Source organism: Schistocerca cancellata, chromosome 4, assembly GCF_023864275.1.
Source record: "Schistocerca cancellata isolate TAMUIC-IGC-003103 chromosome 4, iqSchCanc2.1, whole genome shotgun sequence".
In the NCBI taxonomy this organism is placed as follows: domain Eukaryota; kingdom Metazoa; phylum Arthropoda; class Insecta; order Orthoptera; family Acrididae; genus Schistocerca; species Schistocerca cancellata.
Genome location: NC_064629.1, coordinates 565,905,812 through 565,923,434, shown reverse-complemented (window position 1 = coordinate 565,923,434; position 17,623 = coordinate 565,905,812). Strand labels below are relative to the sequence as shown.

Genomic DNA, 17,623 nt, shown 5'->3' with positions numbered 1-17,623 from the left:
TAGAACTACTTAAACCTAACTAACCTAAGGACATCACACACATCCATGCCCGAGGCAGGATTCGAACCTGCGATCGTAGCAGTCGCGCGGTTCCGGACGGCGCGCCTAGAACCGCTAGACCACCGCGGCCGGCGCGACCGCTTCGGTCGCAGGTTCGAATCCTGCCTCGGGCATGGATGTGTGTGATGTCCTTAGGTTAGTTAGGTTTAATTAGTTCTTAAGTTCTAGGCGACTGATGACCTCAGAAGTTAAGTCGCATAGTGCTCAGAGCCAGCCAACCATATTTTTGGAACGTAACTATGTAGGTGCGTGAGAAACAGCATGCTGCAATGGAGTTTCGAATACGAGGAGTTCGCCCACACATGGAGCACCCTCTCCTTAAACATGACAGTGCCAGACCACATACGAGTGCTGCAACTTAAACAACAATCCGATGCCTTACGTTTACTGTCATCGATCATCCTCTATACAGTCACAACTTGGCCGCATCCGATTTTCATCCGTTTCCAAAACTTAAAGAACACGTTCGACGACTTCACTTTGACAGTGACGAAGCGGTGCAAGCAGAGGTGAGGTTGTGGCTCTGTCAATAAAGTCAAACATTCTACAGTGACGGTATCAACAAACTGGTCTCTCGCCAGGGTGACTATGTTGAGAAACAAATATGTAGACGTGAAGAATAAAGATGAATAACGTTAATAATATTTGTTTGGTTTTAAAAGCTGTAAGAAATTTCACGCAAAATATTCGGAGTCATTAGTTTTCAGCACGATATCGAATATCATTCCGAAACCGAAAGTAAACAATAAAATACTATTGATTCAAGAACTATTACGGTTTCTTCATTTTGTGAAAATAAACATCAGCAGGCAATTTACAATTTTTATGTTTGTCTATATGGTGTGACACATACTATAGCGTCAATAACAAAAAAGAATTTTATGTTGCCTGATCATGGTCATCTCTACGCCTACATCTACATCATACTCTGCAAGCCACACAACGGAGTGTGGCGGAGGGTACTTCTGGTACCACTAACAGATCCCTCCTTCCGTGTTTCATTAGCAAATCCCCCGTCGGAAGAATGATTGTCGGTAAGCCTCTGTATTATCTCTAATTTCTCAGATGTATGTTGGAGGAAGTAGTATGTTGTTCGACTCTTCCCGGAAAGTGGTCTCTCAAAATTTCGGTAGTAAACCTCTCCGTGACGCACTAGGCCTCTGTTGTAACGAACGTCACGCTATTCATTGGATCTTCTCTATCTCTTCTATCATTCCTACCTGGTAAGGGTACCAGATATTCAAGAATAAGTCGAACAAGTGCCTTGTAAACCATTTGCTTCGTGGATAAGTTTCCCTTACTGTAAGATTCCCTTACTATTCTTCTTATGAATGTCACGTCTGCCATATGCTTTTCCTAGTACGTATTTTACACTGAAGCGCCAAAGAAACTGGTGTAGGCATGCGTATTCAAATATAGGCAACACCTCTATAGGACAACAAGTGTCTTGAGTAGCTGTAAGATTGGTTACTGCTGCTACAATGGCAGGTTGTCAAGATTTAAGTGAGTTTGAACGTGGTGTTGTAATCGGCGCACGAGCGATGGGACAGGACATCTCCGAGGTAGCGATGAAGTGGGGATTTTCCCGTATGACCATTTCACGAGCGTACCGTGAATATCAGGAATCTAGTAAAGCATCAAATCTCCGGCCGGAAAAAGATCCTGTTAGAACGGGACTGACGACGACTGAAGAGAATCGTTCTACATGACAGAAGTGCAAACCTTACGCAAATTGGTGTAGATTTCAATACTGGGCCATCAACAAGTGTCAGCGTACTAACCATTCAAATGGTTCAAATGGCTCTGAGCACTATGGGACTCAACATCTTAGGTCATAAGTCCCCTAGAACTGAGAACTACTTAAACCTAACTAACCTAAGGACATCACACACACCCATGCCCGAGGCAGGATTCGAACCTGCGACCGTAGCAGTCCCGCGGTTCCGGACTGCAGCGCCAGAACCGCTAGACCACCGCGGCCGGCTACTAACCATTCAACGAAACATCACCGATATGGGATTTCGGAGCCGAAGGTCCACTCGTGTACCCTTGATGATTGCACGACACAAAGCTTTACGCCTCGCCTGAGCCCGTCAACACCGACATTGGACTGTTGATGACTTGAAACATGTTGCCTGGTCGGACGAGCCGCGTTTCAAATTGTCTCGAGCGGATGGAAGTGTACGGGTATGGAGACAACCTCATAAATCCATGGATCCTGCATGTAAGCAGGAGACTGTTCAAGCTGGTGGAGGCTCTGTTATGGTGTGGGGCGTGTGCAGTTGCAGTGACATGGGACCTCTGATACGTCTAGATACGACTCTGACAGGTGACACATACGTAAGAACCCTGCCTGATCACCTGAATCCATTCGTGTGCATTGTACATTCCGATGGACTTGGGCAATTCCAGCGGATCAATGCGACACTCCACACGTCCAGAACTGCTACAGGGTGGCTCAAGGAACACTCTTCTGAGCTTAAACACTTCCGGTGGCCACCAAACTTCCCAGGCACGAACATTATTGAGCATATATGGGATGTCTTGCAACGTGCTGGTCTCCAACCCCCCCCCCCCCCCCCTTTCGTACTATTACGGATTTATGGACAACCCTGCAGGATTCATGGTGTCAATTCCCTCCAGCACTATTTCAGACATTAGTCGAGTCCATGCCACGTCGTGTTGCTGCACTTCTGCGTGTTCGCGGGGGCCCTACACGATATAAGGGAGGTGTACCAGTTTCTTTGGCTATTCAGGGTATGTGGTTGTTCCAATGAAAGTCGGTGTGGATAGTTTCTCACAGATATTTTACGGTAGATGCTGTTTCCAGAAATTTGTCATCAATAGTGAAGTTGTACCTATGGGCAGTATTTTACATTTATTTACGCTCAGGGTCATCTGCCAGAACCTGCATCATTCATCAACCCTTTGCAGGTCATTCTGCAAATCTGTACTGTCTTCTAGGGTTTCTACGAGGGGTGTTCAATATGTAATGTAACAAATTTTTTGCTCGGCAAATTTCGGGTAAAAAAGTTCGAAATTTGTTGTGGAACATAGAAGAATATTCCCCCTTCAGCTGCTATAGTTTCATGAAGTTCCGATAGTTGTCGGCACTATACGTAATCTTCAAAGTGGCGTCTGGGACGGAGGTTCGTTTCAAGTAGAGAGCTATCATTGAGTTTCTTTGGTGGAAAGCCAAGCAACGCAGATATTCACAGGCGCTTGCAGATTGTCTACGGAGACCTGGAAGTGAACAAAAGCACGGTGAGCTTATTGTGCAACAGCCTCCCCCAAGATCATTATGAACTGTCCGATGCCCCCTTTTTTCATATGCATCCATGTATTTATCGTACGATTCAGTGCTTCCTAGGGCCTTTTATGTGTATTTTTATAGGTATCGTTCAATTCAGTTTGCCCAAAACCCTATTCTTCTTTGTAAATACATATAGAATATTCTGGAATGACTTACATTCTCGTGATTGTTAATAGATTGTTGTCATTAACAAAAATATGTACATATGCAAATTAAATATGAGATCGTGAAACTGAAGTAATAAAGGTTTAGCAACAAATATTAAGAAACTTGAAACTTCCTGGCAGATTAAAACTGTGTGCCCGACCGAGACTCGAACTCGGGACCTTTGCCTTTCGCGGGCAAGTGCTCTACCAACTGAGCTACCGAAGCACGACTCACGCCCGGTACTCACAGCTTTATTTCTGCCAGTATCTCGTCTCTTACCTTCCAAACTTTATAGAAGCTCTCCTGCGAAGTTTGGAAGGTAGGAGACGAGATACTGGCAGAAGTAAAGCTGTGAGTACCGGGCGTGAGTCGTGCTTCGGTAGCTCAGTTGGTAGAGCACTTGCCCGCGAAAGGCAAAGGTCCCGAGTTCGAGTCTCGGTCGGGCACACAGTTTTAATCTGCCAGGAAGTTTCATATCAGCGCACACTCCGCTGCAGAGTGAAAATCTCATTCTGGAAATATTAAGAGGCTGTGGAAATGTTAGGATAAATGACTAACGCCTCTAATTACCATAGTTGCAATTTGTAAATTCGCTAACACAAAAACCTCATTACGATTCAAATGAAAATAACAATCATTATCCAGTGATGTAATTTCATTCGTTATTCATTTTTATGTAGTTCGTTGTAATTAATGATGCTTGTAAATTACGCAGATATTTACCTCTTGTTAGTTACACCACCCAAATTTACGAAATTCCGGTATTTGAGAAAACATGTGTGTATTTAATTTATGTAATCTGGCGAAGCGCAATGTGTATACTACGAACAAATGTTAGCAATAAAATCTATACAGTCACTACTTACGAAATTAGAGTAAAGTCAAAATAATTGTTGAAATCAGATTGTGAATTAATTTTCACACATAAAACCAAGATGACGATAAAAATATTATGTTATCTGACATTATATTTTATTACCTGTACAAATGTAAAAGCAGTTAATTTAGATGAATTTGTTCTTAATTGTTAGTTACATTTTGTAATAAATTAACGATGGCAGCGATTGTTACAACTGTATTTAAAGCGTCGCAGCGAGGCTGAGCGGGGAGTCAGTCAAGTTTTCTTTACTTCAGGAGTCAGTGCAGTTCAGTTCGGTTTAGCTCAGTTTCGTCAGTTGTTTTGCACTTATGTCAGTTCTGTCGATCAGCTGATGTCAATAAATAATTTGTCAAACTTGAAATTTTTGAGCTGGCCGTTGTGGCCGATGAATTTGTTCGGAACCGCGCTGCTGCTATGATTGCAGGTTCGAATACTGTCTCAGGCATGGATGTGTGTGATGTCCTTAGGTTAGTTAGGTTTAAGTAGTTCTAAGTCTAGGGGACTCATGACCTCAGATGTTAAGTCCCATAGTGCTTAGAGCCATTTGAACCATTTTTGAAATTTTCGTGATGTTATCATTATTCGCAGCATCCACAACATCGATGGACCACAGGCCAACATAAGTTAAGCAGTAACGTTTAAAGATCGTTACAAGCTGTTGGGCGAGTCGTCAGTCATCATCGTAACAAGGGCGCGCAAACCTGTGCGATCTACCGCGTGCCGGTCGGCCGCACACAGCTGTTACTCCTGCCATGTTGGAACGTGTGGACACTCTCATTCGAGGTGATCGATGGATCACAATCAAACACGTCGTTACACAACTGGACGTCTCTGTTGGTAGTGCTGACACACCCATCCACCATTTGGGGTACTCAAAGGTGCGTGCACGCTGGGTTCTTTGAAGCCTAACAGAATACCATAAAGATCAAAGAATGACCATTTGTGCGGAATTGCGTGAGCGTCACAAGACTGATCGTGAAAATTTTTTTGTCGAACATCGTCATAGGCGATGAAACATTGGTTCATCACTTTGAACTAGAAGCAAAATGCCAACACATGGTGTGGTGCCAAACCACCTCTCCTCCGAAGAAAAAGTCCAAAGCCGTGCTCTCATCCGGTAAAGTTATGGCAACAGTCTTGTGGGACTTTGTAAGGGTTGTTCTGTTTGATGTCCTCACTCATGATGCAACGATCAACGCTGAAGTGTGTTGTGCTACCCTCAGGAAATTGAAGAAACAACTTCAGCGTGTTCGTCGCCACGAAATTCTCCTTTACAACACAAGGCCTCACACGCGTCTGCGCACCCGAGAGGAGTTCACAACACTTAATTGGGCTGTTCTTCCTCATCCACTCTACAGCTCGAATCTCGCACCTTTCGGCTTCCATCTGTTTGGCTCAATGAAGGATGCACTCCGGGGAAGTGCTACATTGATGACTGGGAGGAAATTGATGCAGTAAGTCACTGACTCCGACTTCGACTAGTAGAGTGGTACCAGCGGGCATACCTGCCCTTACAGTAAAGTAGCTTAAGGCCGTCGCATTTAACGAAGATTATGTTGAAAAATGGGAGTTGTAGCCAGAAGAGTGTGGAATAATATGGTGTATTAGAACCATAAATAAAACCAACCTGCTTTAAGAAAAAAATTTGTCGCATTACTTATTGAACTCGTCTCGTACTTTATAATAGATAATCGCATCATCTGTAACGTGGTAACAAATCAGCCTCTCCTGGTATTACACTACTGGCCATTAAAAGTGCTACACCACGAAGATGACGTGCTACAGACGCGAAATTTAACCGACAGGATATGCAAATCATTAGCTTTTCAGGGTATTCATACAAGGCTGGCGCCGGTGGCGACACCTATAACGTGCTGACACGAGGAAAGTTTTCAACCGATTTCTCATACACAAACTGCAGTTGACCGGCGTTGCCTGGTGAAACGTTGTTGTGATGCCTCGTGTAAGGAGGAGAAATGCGTACCATCACGTTTCCGACTTTGATAAAGGTCGGATTGTAGCCGATCGCGATTGCGGTTTATCGTATCGCGACATTGCTGCTCGCGTTGGTCGAGATCCAATGACTGTTAGCAGAATATGGAATCGGTGGGTTTAGGAGGGTAATACGGAACGCCGTGCTGGATCCCAACGGCCTCGTACCACTAGCAGTCGAAATGACAGGCATCTTATCCGCTTGGCTGTAACGGATCGTGCAGCCACGTCTCGATCCCTGAGTCAACAGATGGGGAAGTTTGCAAGACAACAACCATCTGTACGAACAGTTCGACGACGTTTGCAGCAGCACGGACTATCAGCTCGGAGACCATGGCTGCGGTTACCCTTGACGCTGCATCACAGACAGGAGCGCCTGCGATGGTGTACTCAACGACGAACCTGGGTGCACGAATGGCAAAACGTCATTTTTTCGGATGAATCCAGGTTCTGTGTACAGCATCATGATGGTCACATCCGTGTTTGGCGATATCGCGGTGAACGCACATTGGAAGCGTGTATTCGTCATCGCCATACTGGCGTATCACCCGGCGTGATGGTATGGGGTGCCATTGGTTACACGTTTCGGTCACCTCTTGTTCGCACTGACGTCACTTTGAACAGTGGACGTTACATTTCAAATGTGTTACGACCCGTGGCTCAACCCTTCATTCGATCCCACCGAAACCCTACATTTCAGCAGTATAATGCACGACCGCATGTTGCAGGTCCTGTACGGGCCTTTCTGGATACAGAAAATGTTCGACTGATGCCCTGGCCAGCACATTCTCCGGATCTCTCACCAATTTAAAACCTCTGGTCAATGGTGGCCGAGCAACTGGCTCGTCACAATACGCCAGTCACTACTCTTGAAGAACTGTGGTATCGTGTTGAAGCTGCATGGGCAGCTGTACCTGTACACGCCATCCAAGCTCTGTTTGACTCAATGCCCAGGCGTACCAATGCCGTTATTACAGCCCGAGGGGGTTGTTCTGGGTACTGATTTCTTAGGATCTATGCACCCAAATTGGGTGAAAATGTAGTCACATGTCAGTTCTAGTATAATGTATTTGTCCAATGAATACCCGTTTATCATCTGTATTTCTTCTTGGTGTAGCAATTTTAATGGCCAGTAGTGTATATAAAAATGACTTTCTGTACTAAAATTACGGGCAGTGGTGGCACAACTGCATGAAATTTCTCAGTTCTTATTTGTAAGAAATGGACCAACGAGTAAAATAAGAAGTAATAATTGTAGATAATGCTAAGCTGAGAGCATCGTACGATACAAAAGCTAACAGGATCTTATGAGAAATGACTCATTCCTCTAAAAGACGACGACATCAAGAAGCTCTACAAATGGAGCGACAGTGATAAAAACTGGGACAGTCGAGGAAACGCAGCCGGCTGGCTCATCCGTTACACGTGTGTACGTCTACTGCCAGCTGTTGCCACATATCAGCCGAAGCTACAAGAGCATTTCCGACAGCCTTTATGTTTTCCACTGTCAGGTGCGAAGATACTCTACAACTAAAGGCAAATTTTTATTTTGTTTGGTTCTCACTGTCCTAACATAAAGTTGTCGTAACTTCGTCAGGAAGAGTTGCATATGGGAAAAGCAGGGAACGAAAGAACCGTTGCATTGATAAGAGGAAGTTTATGTTAGAAACAAGGTCGTTAAAAGAAGAGAAGGAACAAGGTTCTGTGAGGAACTAGCCTGGTATTCACCTTAAGCAATTAAGGGTAAGGAAACTATCCTGGTATTCCTCTTAAGCAATTAAGTGTAAAAGAATGAAAGCTATGTAGGACTCATCACGGTTTCCGCAGTCACCGATCGTGTGAAATCCATCTTGCGCTGAAACCTCCTGGCCGATCAAAACTGTGTACTGGATGGAGGGTCGAACCTGAAACGTTGCCTTTCGCAGCCAGTGCACTCACGTTGTGAGCTATACAGTCAGGACTCACGGACGCCCTCACGGATTCACTACTGTCAATATCTCTTTCCCACCTCCCTAACTGCATAGAGGTTCTTCTACATACGTTTTGTGACTAGGATATTTGGAAGAGAGGAATTGGTGGACAGTTGGCTTAGCCACAGCCCAGTGCAGGGATAGCGAACCTTTGTATGTACATTTATGTGAAAGTTTAAGTACGCCCGTGGCGTGCAATGAAACTAATTATAGAACTTAAGTTCGATACCACATATTCTTTTCTTTCTTGGTTATTTTGTGCATGTTTGGACACATGATAATGCATGAATGTGTGCATATTTTAAGATTTGATAGTGCACAGAAAATTAGGCTCTCCTGATTAATGAAAGAAACTAAATACTTCCATATTAATACCCTTTATTTGCAGCAAGAAATAGACCTTCCATACAGCAATCATAAAATAAAAATTTATTGTTTATCTAAATGAAACAAAATTAATATGATTTCTGCTGTTGCAAATTGGATGCCACATAATTTATATCAGGTGTATACTTTCTAACTTTTAGCATAATGCAAGCTGAGCTCGAGTCATTTGTGATGTTACTCATTTCACAACACAGTGACCCACTGACATCGGTAGACGAAAGTATTGTCAAGATAACAAAGTCAGCTTCTTTAGACTTTCGCGTAATTTTAATGTCGGCATTTTTGACCGTACTGCTTGATAGTCTCTCTGATTCGTTTACTTGAAGTTCTTTCCTTGTTTAGATAAGTTCTTGAGTCCATCTTGAACTAGACTGGAAATCAATCAGCTGCATTTCAGTTTCTTCAGTTTCTAACCAATCAAACCTGGGCGTGTTCAGTTTATCCAGTGAAGTCGCATCTAAATAAATAATAAATCTTAATTTAAACTGCGAAAATATCGATGAAAATTCTTCGATTAAAGAATGTATTACCGAAGAAAATTCCTCACTGACGTTTTATTGACCCGGCTTTTCATGTAAATTCAAATTTCTCGTAAATTTTTTCAAGCTTAGGAAATACCTATAGTTTTTAGAAACAGTATCGTTGTTAAAAAGCTCGCAGTTTTGTCCCTAAGGCACGAAGATGATCTATCATAACGATAACTGTTTTGTCTGCGCTTCACAATTTTACTTTCAAATCATTGAAATGCTGCCACATGTGCGTAAGTAACAATTTCGTAAGCCACGTACAATCTATAAACTCCGAATACGTCATAATTTTTTCCTCATTTTGTAACAGCAGCCTAATTTCTTCGAAACAATTCACAGATCTTTGAAATACTTTTCTGCGGTTCAACAAGTGAACATTCCTACAAATCACCGGCCGGTGTGGCCGAGCGGTTCTAGGCGCTACAGTCTGAAACCGCGCGACCGCTACGGTCGCAGTTTCGAATCCTGCCTCGGGCATGGGTGTGTGTGATGTCCTTAGGTTAGTTAGGTTGAAGTAGTTCTAAGTTCTAGGGGACTAATGACTTCAGATGTTAAGTCCCATAGTCCTCAGGGCCATTTGTACCATTCCAACAAATCAGTAAGTCACTGTACACCGAGTTGACTTCATTTAACAACGCTTAGAATTTTCTTTTACTTGACTATGACCTTTATTTTATGAAGGGAAACGAAAACACCTTTTGAATACAAGCCTTATTGATGTATGATGCAGTGGAATTAAAGAATAGCATGTCCAATGTGTACTTGGAATAAAGTGATAAAACCTTTTTTTTTTCTTTGCCCACCGCATTGGGCGAATCATCAGTAGTTGTCGAAACAATTTTGGTTTCATATATTTCTTTTTCAGTAAGCAAGTTTTTAACAGCCGTACCAATTTCTGTTCCCCTAGTAGTTGCTTGCAACGATATTACGCATTCAATTTTTTTCTGATGTCATCTACATTATAGAACAAAAACACAGCTGTACGGCAGATTTAGTTACACGTGTACTAGGATAAAGACACAGCGAAACATAAGGAGAGAACCTGATGTCACTTTTTTGTTGTTCTTTCACACTTTCCGCCGATTTTAGGATTCTGTATTTTACTGTGTTTCTAGATAAAGGAGTACCTCTGACGCACTCAGTTATCATATTTTAACTGTCAAAATCTTCGAAAGATGATGATGCACATGCTAAACTGGCTTCCTTCAAATTTACCCTCGCCAAAATGTTTACACAGCGGGAAATGACATTTGCAGCCGAGAAACATGAGACACTGGTATGACGTTCGTTTCTAACATACTTAAGTGTCGACTGTCTGTTCCTGTTTTTAATAGCCCATAAAATGAATTTCTTTGCTTCTTGTTCAATTTTTTTATAAAGAAATTTGTGATTTGTTTCATAACGCCGTTTTACGGACGATATTCTACACAAAACTGTTGCGGGACGTAAAACATACACCGCTGTAGGAATCACGCCATTTTTCTCAGTCCACCAAGTTTGAAATGCTCTATTTCACTTATATTTCCATGCAAGACATGTTTTATAGTACTCACAAGTTTCGAAATAGTACTATGTGTAATTGCAACTCACGACGGAAGCGTACAACAAACAGGTAAACACTGTTTCAAAAATCGTTCAAATGGCTCTGAGCACTATGGGACTTAACATCTGTGGTCATCAGTCCCCTAGAACGTAGAACTACTTAAACCTAACTAACCTAAGGACATCACACACATCCATGCCCGAGGCAGGATTCGAACCTGCGACCGCAGCAAAACACTGTTTCGCCGCTACAATGTGGCAGTATCGTATTTGCCGGTAGGGATCGGAAGTCGTCGTTGTTGGAACAGCTGCCAACATGTGCGAGCTAACAGTAGATGACGGTGTATTATTAGTAATGCATCTGAGTACACCGTGACCCACAGTCAATGTGCATGAACGAAGACCTGTCATCTACAACTTCTATGACGCCTCGGCACCGATTGCCCGTTCTCGATGAACCGTGATATTTGTTGTTGTTGTGGTCTTCAGTCCTGAGACTGGTTTGATGCAGCTCTCCATGCTACTCTATCCTGGGCAAGCTTCTTCATCTCCCAGTACCTACTGCAACCTACATCCTGCTTAGTGTATTCATCTCTTGGTCTCCCCCTACGATTTTTACCCTCCACGCTGCCCTCCAATACTAAATTGGTGATCCCTTGATGCCTCAGAACATGTCCTACCAACCGATCCCTTCTTCTGGTCAAGTTGTGCCACAAACTTCTCTTCTCCCCAATCCTATTCAATACTTAATCATTAGTTATGTGATCTACCCCTCTAATCTTCAGCATTCTTCTGTAGCACCACATTTCGAAAGCTGCTATTCTATTCTTGTACAAACTATTTACCGTCCATGTTTCACTTCCATACAAGGCTACACTCCATACAAATACTTTCAGAAATGACTTCCTGACACTTAAATCTATACTCGATGTTAACAAATTTCTCTTCTTCAGAAACGCTTTCCTTGCCATTGCCAGTCTACATTTTATATCCTCTCTACTTCGACCATCATCAGTTATTTTGCTCCCCAAATAGCAAAACTCCTTTACTACTTTAAGTGTCTCATTTCCTAATCTAATACCCTCAACATCACCCGACTTAATTCGACTACATTCCATTATCCTCGTTTTGCTTTTGTTGATGTTCATCTTATATCCTCCCTTCAAGACACCATCCATTCCGTTCAACTGCTCTTCCAAGTCCTTTGCTGTCTCTGACTGAATTACAATGTCATCGGCGAACCTCAAAATTTTTATTTCTTCTCCGTGGATTTTAATACCTACTCCGAATTTTTCTTTTGTTTCCTTTACTGCTTGCTCAATATACAGATTGAATAACATCGGGGAGAGGCTACAACCCTGTTTTACTCCCTTCCCAATCACTGCTTCCCTTTCATGTCCCTCGACTCTTATAACTGCCATCTGGTTTCTGCACAAATTGTAAATAGCCTTTCGATCCCTGTATTTTACCCCTGCCACCTTTAGATTTGAAAGAGAATATTCCAGTCAACATTGTCAAAAGCTTTCTCTAAGTCTACAAATGCTAGAAACGTAGGTTTGCCTTTCCTTAATCTTTTTCTAAGATAAGTCGTAAGGTCAGTATTGCCTCACGTGTTCCAGTATTTCTACGGAATCCAAACTGATCTTCCCCGAGGTCGGCTTCTACTAGTATTTCCATTCGTCTGTAAAGAATTCGTGTTAGTATTTTGCAGCTGTGGCTTATTAAACTGATTGTTCGGTAATTTTCACATCTGTCAACACCTGCTTTCTTTGGGATTGGAATTATTATATTCTTCTTGAAGTCTGAGGGTATTTCGCCTGTTTCATACATCTTGCTCACCAGATGGTAGAGTTTTGTCAGAACTGGCTCTCCCAATTGTTCCCTTACGCTCTCCCTAAAACTCTGTACAATCTCTGGTTTAGTCAGTTTATCCAGGTCCCATCTCCTTAAATTCCCACCTTTTTGCAGTTTATTCAGTTTTAATCTACAGGTCATAATCAATAGATTGTGGTCAGAGTCCACATCTGCCCCTGGAAATGTCTTACAATTTAAAACCTGGTTCCTAAATCTCTGTCTTACCATTATATAATCTATCTGATACCTTTTAGTATCTCCAGGATTCTTCCATGTATACAACGTTCTATCATGATTCTTAAACCAAGTGTTAGCTATGATTAAGTTGTGCTCTGTGCAAAATTCTACCAGGCGGCTTCCTCTTTCATTTCTTAGCCCCAGTCCATATTCACCTACTACGTTTCCTTCTCTCCCTTTTCCTACACTCGAATTCCAGTCACCCATGACTACTAAATTTTCGTCTCCCTTCACTATCTGAATAATTTCTTTTATTTCATCATACATTTCTTCAATTTCTTCGTCATCTGCAGAGCTAGTTGGCATATAAACTTTTACTACTGTAGTAGGTGTGGGCTTCGTATCTATCTTGGCCACAATAATGCGTTCACTATGCTGTTTGTAGTAGCTTACCCGCATTCCTATTCATTATTAAACCTACTCCTGCATTACCCCTATTTGACTTTGTGTTTATAACCCTGTAGTCACCTGACCAGAAGTCTTGTTCCTCCTGCCACCGAACTTCACTAATTCCCACTATATCTAACTTTAACCTATCCATTTCCCTTTTTAAATTTTCTAACCTATCTGCCCGATTAAGGGATCTGACATTCCACGCTCCGATCCGTAGAACGCCAGTTTTCTTTCTCCTGATAACGACATCCTCTTGAGTAGTCCCAGCCCGGAGATCCAAATATGGGACTATTTTACCTCCGTAATATTTTACCCAAGAGGACGCCATCATTTATGACATCAAATTCAGACTAATAAATGAATTATGTCGGTTAGGTAGACGTGCCTAAATTCATGATTTACTGCCGCGCCCAAATTATTTTTTGTTGCGTGCCACTAACAGCACGCGTGCCATTGGTTCGCCATCCCTGGCATAGGGGATTGTTTTCAGAATTACTTTTTCACCCTGAACCGGTATGTGCCTTCTTTTGAAGTTTCCCAGCAGATTAAAACTGCGTGAGTAGAAGACAGGTACTGGCAAAAGTGTAGCTGTGAGAAGGTACTGGCAAAAGTGTAGCTGTGAGAGTGAGTCTTCAGTCGTGGATGCATAGCTTAGTCGGTAAGAGCATTGCCAGCGGAAGACAAGGTTCCGAGTTTGAATTTAAGTTTGGCACACAGTTTTAATCTGCCAGGAGTTTTCAAAAACAGTACATGTCTCTGCAGAATGAAAGAGTGATCTTTCGAACTCGCTCTGTTCGTTCGTACGACCCGCGGGCAGTACGTAGTGGAGCTCAAGTTGGTGCCGTGTTCCCTGACTCCCAGGAAGCCTCCGATATAGTTCCGCACTTTCGCCTAGAAACAAAATAAATGCAGAAATCCGATTTTCCTTAAGCCTTCCTACCACACAGAACTCAGTATATCACATTTAATGGAGAAGCATAGTCAGAAGACAAGGTAGCTTCCGGCGTATGTCGAGGAAATTAGTTATTTGAATTAAAAAAAAATAGATCTGTAATAACATCAAACCTAAAGGGAATATTCTTTTAAACTGAAAATAGTATTTCAAATTGGTCAACATTAACTGTTTTCAATGCTGAAATTAGTATCTTAATTTAGTATTGACTCAAAGGAATGATTTTCAAAACTGATGACTGTTTAAACTTCAGAAATAAATTATCAATTCGAGAACAGGTCACTCTTAAAAAATTTGTCAATGTGCCAAAAATTTTATAACACTCGCTTTTCAGACAAAGAAATCTTTTTTGTTTGTTCAGTATGTCCACATTTCCTACTGTGAAAGTGAGGATCACACCATTTTCGTATGTTCATACTAGAAAATAAACTGTTTCCGGCCAATATTTTTGAGGCAATTCATTCAAGTAAAGTAGTTCTGATAAGAGCTTGCCACGCACTCTGTTTCTTCTTTCACTGGTGGTGCTGGACGATTTTGAATTTAGCCACTTAGTTGGACCAGACGTCACTACTGTAGAATTTTGGGGATACTTGCTTGAGATTTTCCCACATCTCTACTGGTTTTACTCTTTAACTGATAACTACAAGTGTTGACAAGCAGAGGGATATGTCTAATGACTGAAGATTTGTGCCACAGTATAAACTAGCTTCACAAGTCACTATACTAATTTAATAATTTTCTCCACACTCAGCAAAACATTAGCGAAAGACGTGATATGTCACTTTATCAACTGCAAGTCAACAATTCACGCATACCGAACCACACGGACTCGGATGAACAACTGAATTGAAGAGGTAGAAACACAGGACTTACTTCAGACAAGTAGGGAAGTCATCGACTCGATGGGTTGAGATGAACAGGGAATCCGTTGAATATCTTCAGTGTGTATATTGAGACACGAATATTTGTGTTGCATATGAAATACTTAAACTACCCAGAAAGTACAAAATAATTTATGTAGATGAGCAGAGGTGTCAGATATCAAATTACCCGTAATAATAAATCTCGTGTAGTTATTTGACAGTAAAAGTTTATCCAAAATAGCGTTATGGAAGGGCAGTGTATCAGGCAAAAGTAAAGATACATGGGGATCTCAAATTGATTCCATATTTCTAGATTTCTATAAGGTTTTTGACACCGTTCTCCACAAGCGACTTGTAATCAAACTACGTGCCTACGAAATATTGCCTCAGTCGATTTCCTCTCAGAAAGGTCATAGTTCGCAGCAATTGACGGAAAGTCATTGAGGAAAACAGTAGTGATATCTCACGTTCCCTAAGAAAGTGTTATAGGCCCCTTGCTGTTACTAATCTATATAAACGATTCAGGAAACAATCTGAGTAGCCGGCTTAGATTGTTTGTAGATGATACTGACATGTACTATCTCTTAAACTCATCAGATGATCAAAACCAATTGCTAAATAATTTAGGCAAGATATAAGTATGATGCGAAAAGTGTCAATTGATTCCTAATAATGAAAAATGGGATGTCATCCACATGAGTACTAAAAGGGATGGGGTTACAAGGTAAATCACACATATCTAAAACCTGTGAATTCAACTAAATACATAGGGATTACATTTACAATTAACTTAAACTTGGAACGATCACACATATAATGTTTGGAGAAAGAGATTAATTAGAAAATGAAAATGAAATGATCGTATGGCATTCATGCCCGGGAGTCCCCACCCGGTGAAGTTCGACCGCAGAGTTGCAAGTCTTTTCAGTTGATGCCACATTGGGCAACTTGCATATTGATAATGATGAAGAAATGTCGATGACGACAAGCAAGCACCCAGTACCCGAGCGGACGCAAAACTCCGATCCGCTCGAGAAGCGAACCCGGACCCACTGCATGGTAGTCAGACGCGCTGTCCACTCAGCTAACGGAGCGGGCACTTTGCACAAAAATTCAACAAGTATAGTAGAGAGACTGCTTACACTAGACTTGTCTACCCTCTTCTGGAGTAATGCTGCGCAACGTGGGATCCGCATCAGATAGGATTGATGGAGGAGATTGAAAAAGTTGACAGAAGGGCAACCCGTTTTGTGCTATCGCGAAATAAGGGAAGGGGTGTCACGGATATGATACGCGGGTAGGGGTGGCAGTCATTAACAGAATGACACTTTTCGTTGCTTTAGAATTTTTTTTCCGGAAATTTCTATCACAAACTTCTCCAAATGCGAAAATATTTTGTTGGTACCCACCTATACAGGGAGAAACGATCATTGTACTAAAATAAGAGAAATCAAAGCACTCACGGAAACATGTAAGTATTCGTTTTTCCAGTGTGCTGTTCGAGAGTGCGACAGCAGAGGACTAGCATGAAGGTGGTTCGAATGAACCATCTGCTAGGCACTTAACTGTGATTTGCAGAATAGTCACGTATCATGTAAATGTAGATGTGAATGTTGCCGATAAATCTAGGATATAATATTGATGTACATTAGCTCCACAAACAGTCATCTCTCCGATATAGCGAAAGAAAAAAATGGTTCAAATGGCTCTGAGCACTATGGGACTCAACTGCTGAGGTCATTAGTCCCCTAGAACGTAGAACTAGGTAAACCTAACTAACCTAAGGACATCACACACATCCATGCCCGAGGCAGGATTCGAACCTGCGACCGTAGCGGTCTTGCGGTTCCAGACTGCAGCGCCTATAACCGCACGGCCACTTCGGCCGGCTATAGCGAAAGACCGTTGCCATTTCTACATAGATACCATGGATAACACTTAACCTCGTAGGAGACTGAGTTGTCCAAACTATCTCATGTCTATACAAGAAACGTTAGTTAATCGTGTCTTTATAAATGTACGAAATTGTGTGTCAGATGAGCACACGATGGGTGACGCACTGCTAGTGAATTCTGTATAAACGAAGTAAACTGTCTCCGTCTTTCAGACACTGTATGAATTGGCGCTAGATAATGCAGTAAATAACATATCAGATATAAAAAGAACAAACTGAACTGCTCTACTGCTACCAGTGTGTGGAGAGAGACAGAGAGGAAAGCTAATGTACTGGTTACTTCTCTGTGGATGGGCTGTCTTACTGAGATAACGCTACTCACAATCAGGCACACGAGATCCCGAGCTGTGAACGATTCGGCGACTGCCACACTACTGATTGGCGACGCGAGCCGCTACTTGGCGTCCAGATAACAACTTACTACCAGCAATTTACTGTCATCCCCTCCACCACCTCTCACGAGTTCTCTGCTCAATGTAAAAGAACGCGTCGTAAACGTAGTTCTGAGAAGGAATTCACGAGGACTTTATTTTCTGTCGACACGAATGGTGA

At 42.2% G+C, this 17,623-nt stretch overlaps 1 protein-coding gene across 1 annotated transcript in view; it reads right to left on the bottom strand.

Annotated features, from left to right (window-relative positions):
- LOC126183286 (beta-1,3-galactosyltransferase 5-like) overlaps positions 1 to 17,421 on the bottom strand; it is a 325,368-nt gene extending 307,947 nt beyond the window's left edge. Inside the window, exon 1 of the mRNA XM_049925118.1 lies at positions 17,394 to 17,421. The gene's annotated coding sequence lies outside the window, so the exon portion shown is untranslated. The remainder of the gene's footprint in view (positions 1 to 17,393) is intronic.
- Positions 17,422 to 17,623: the final 202 nt, after the last annotated feature.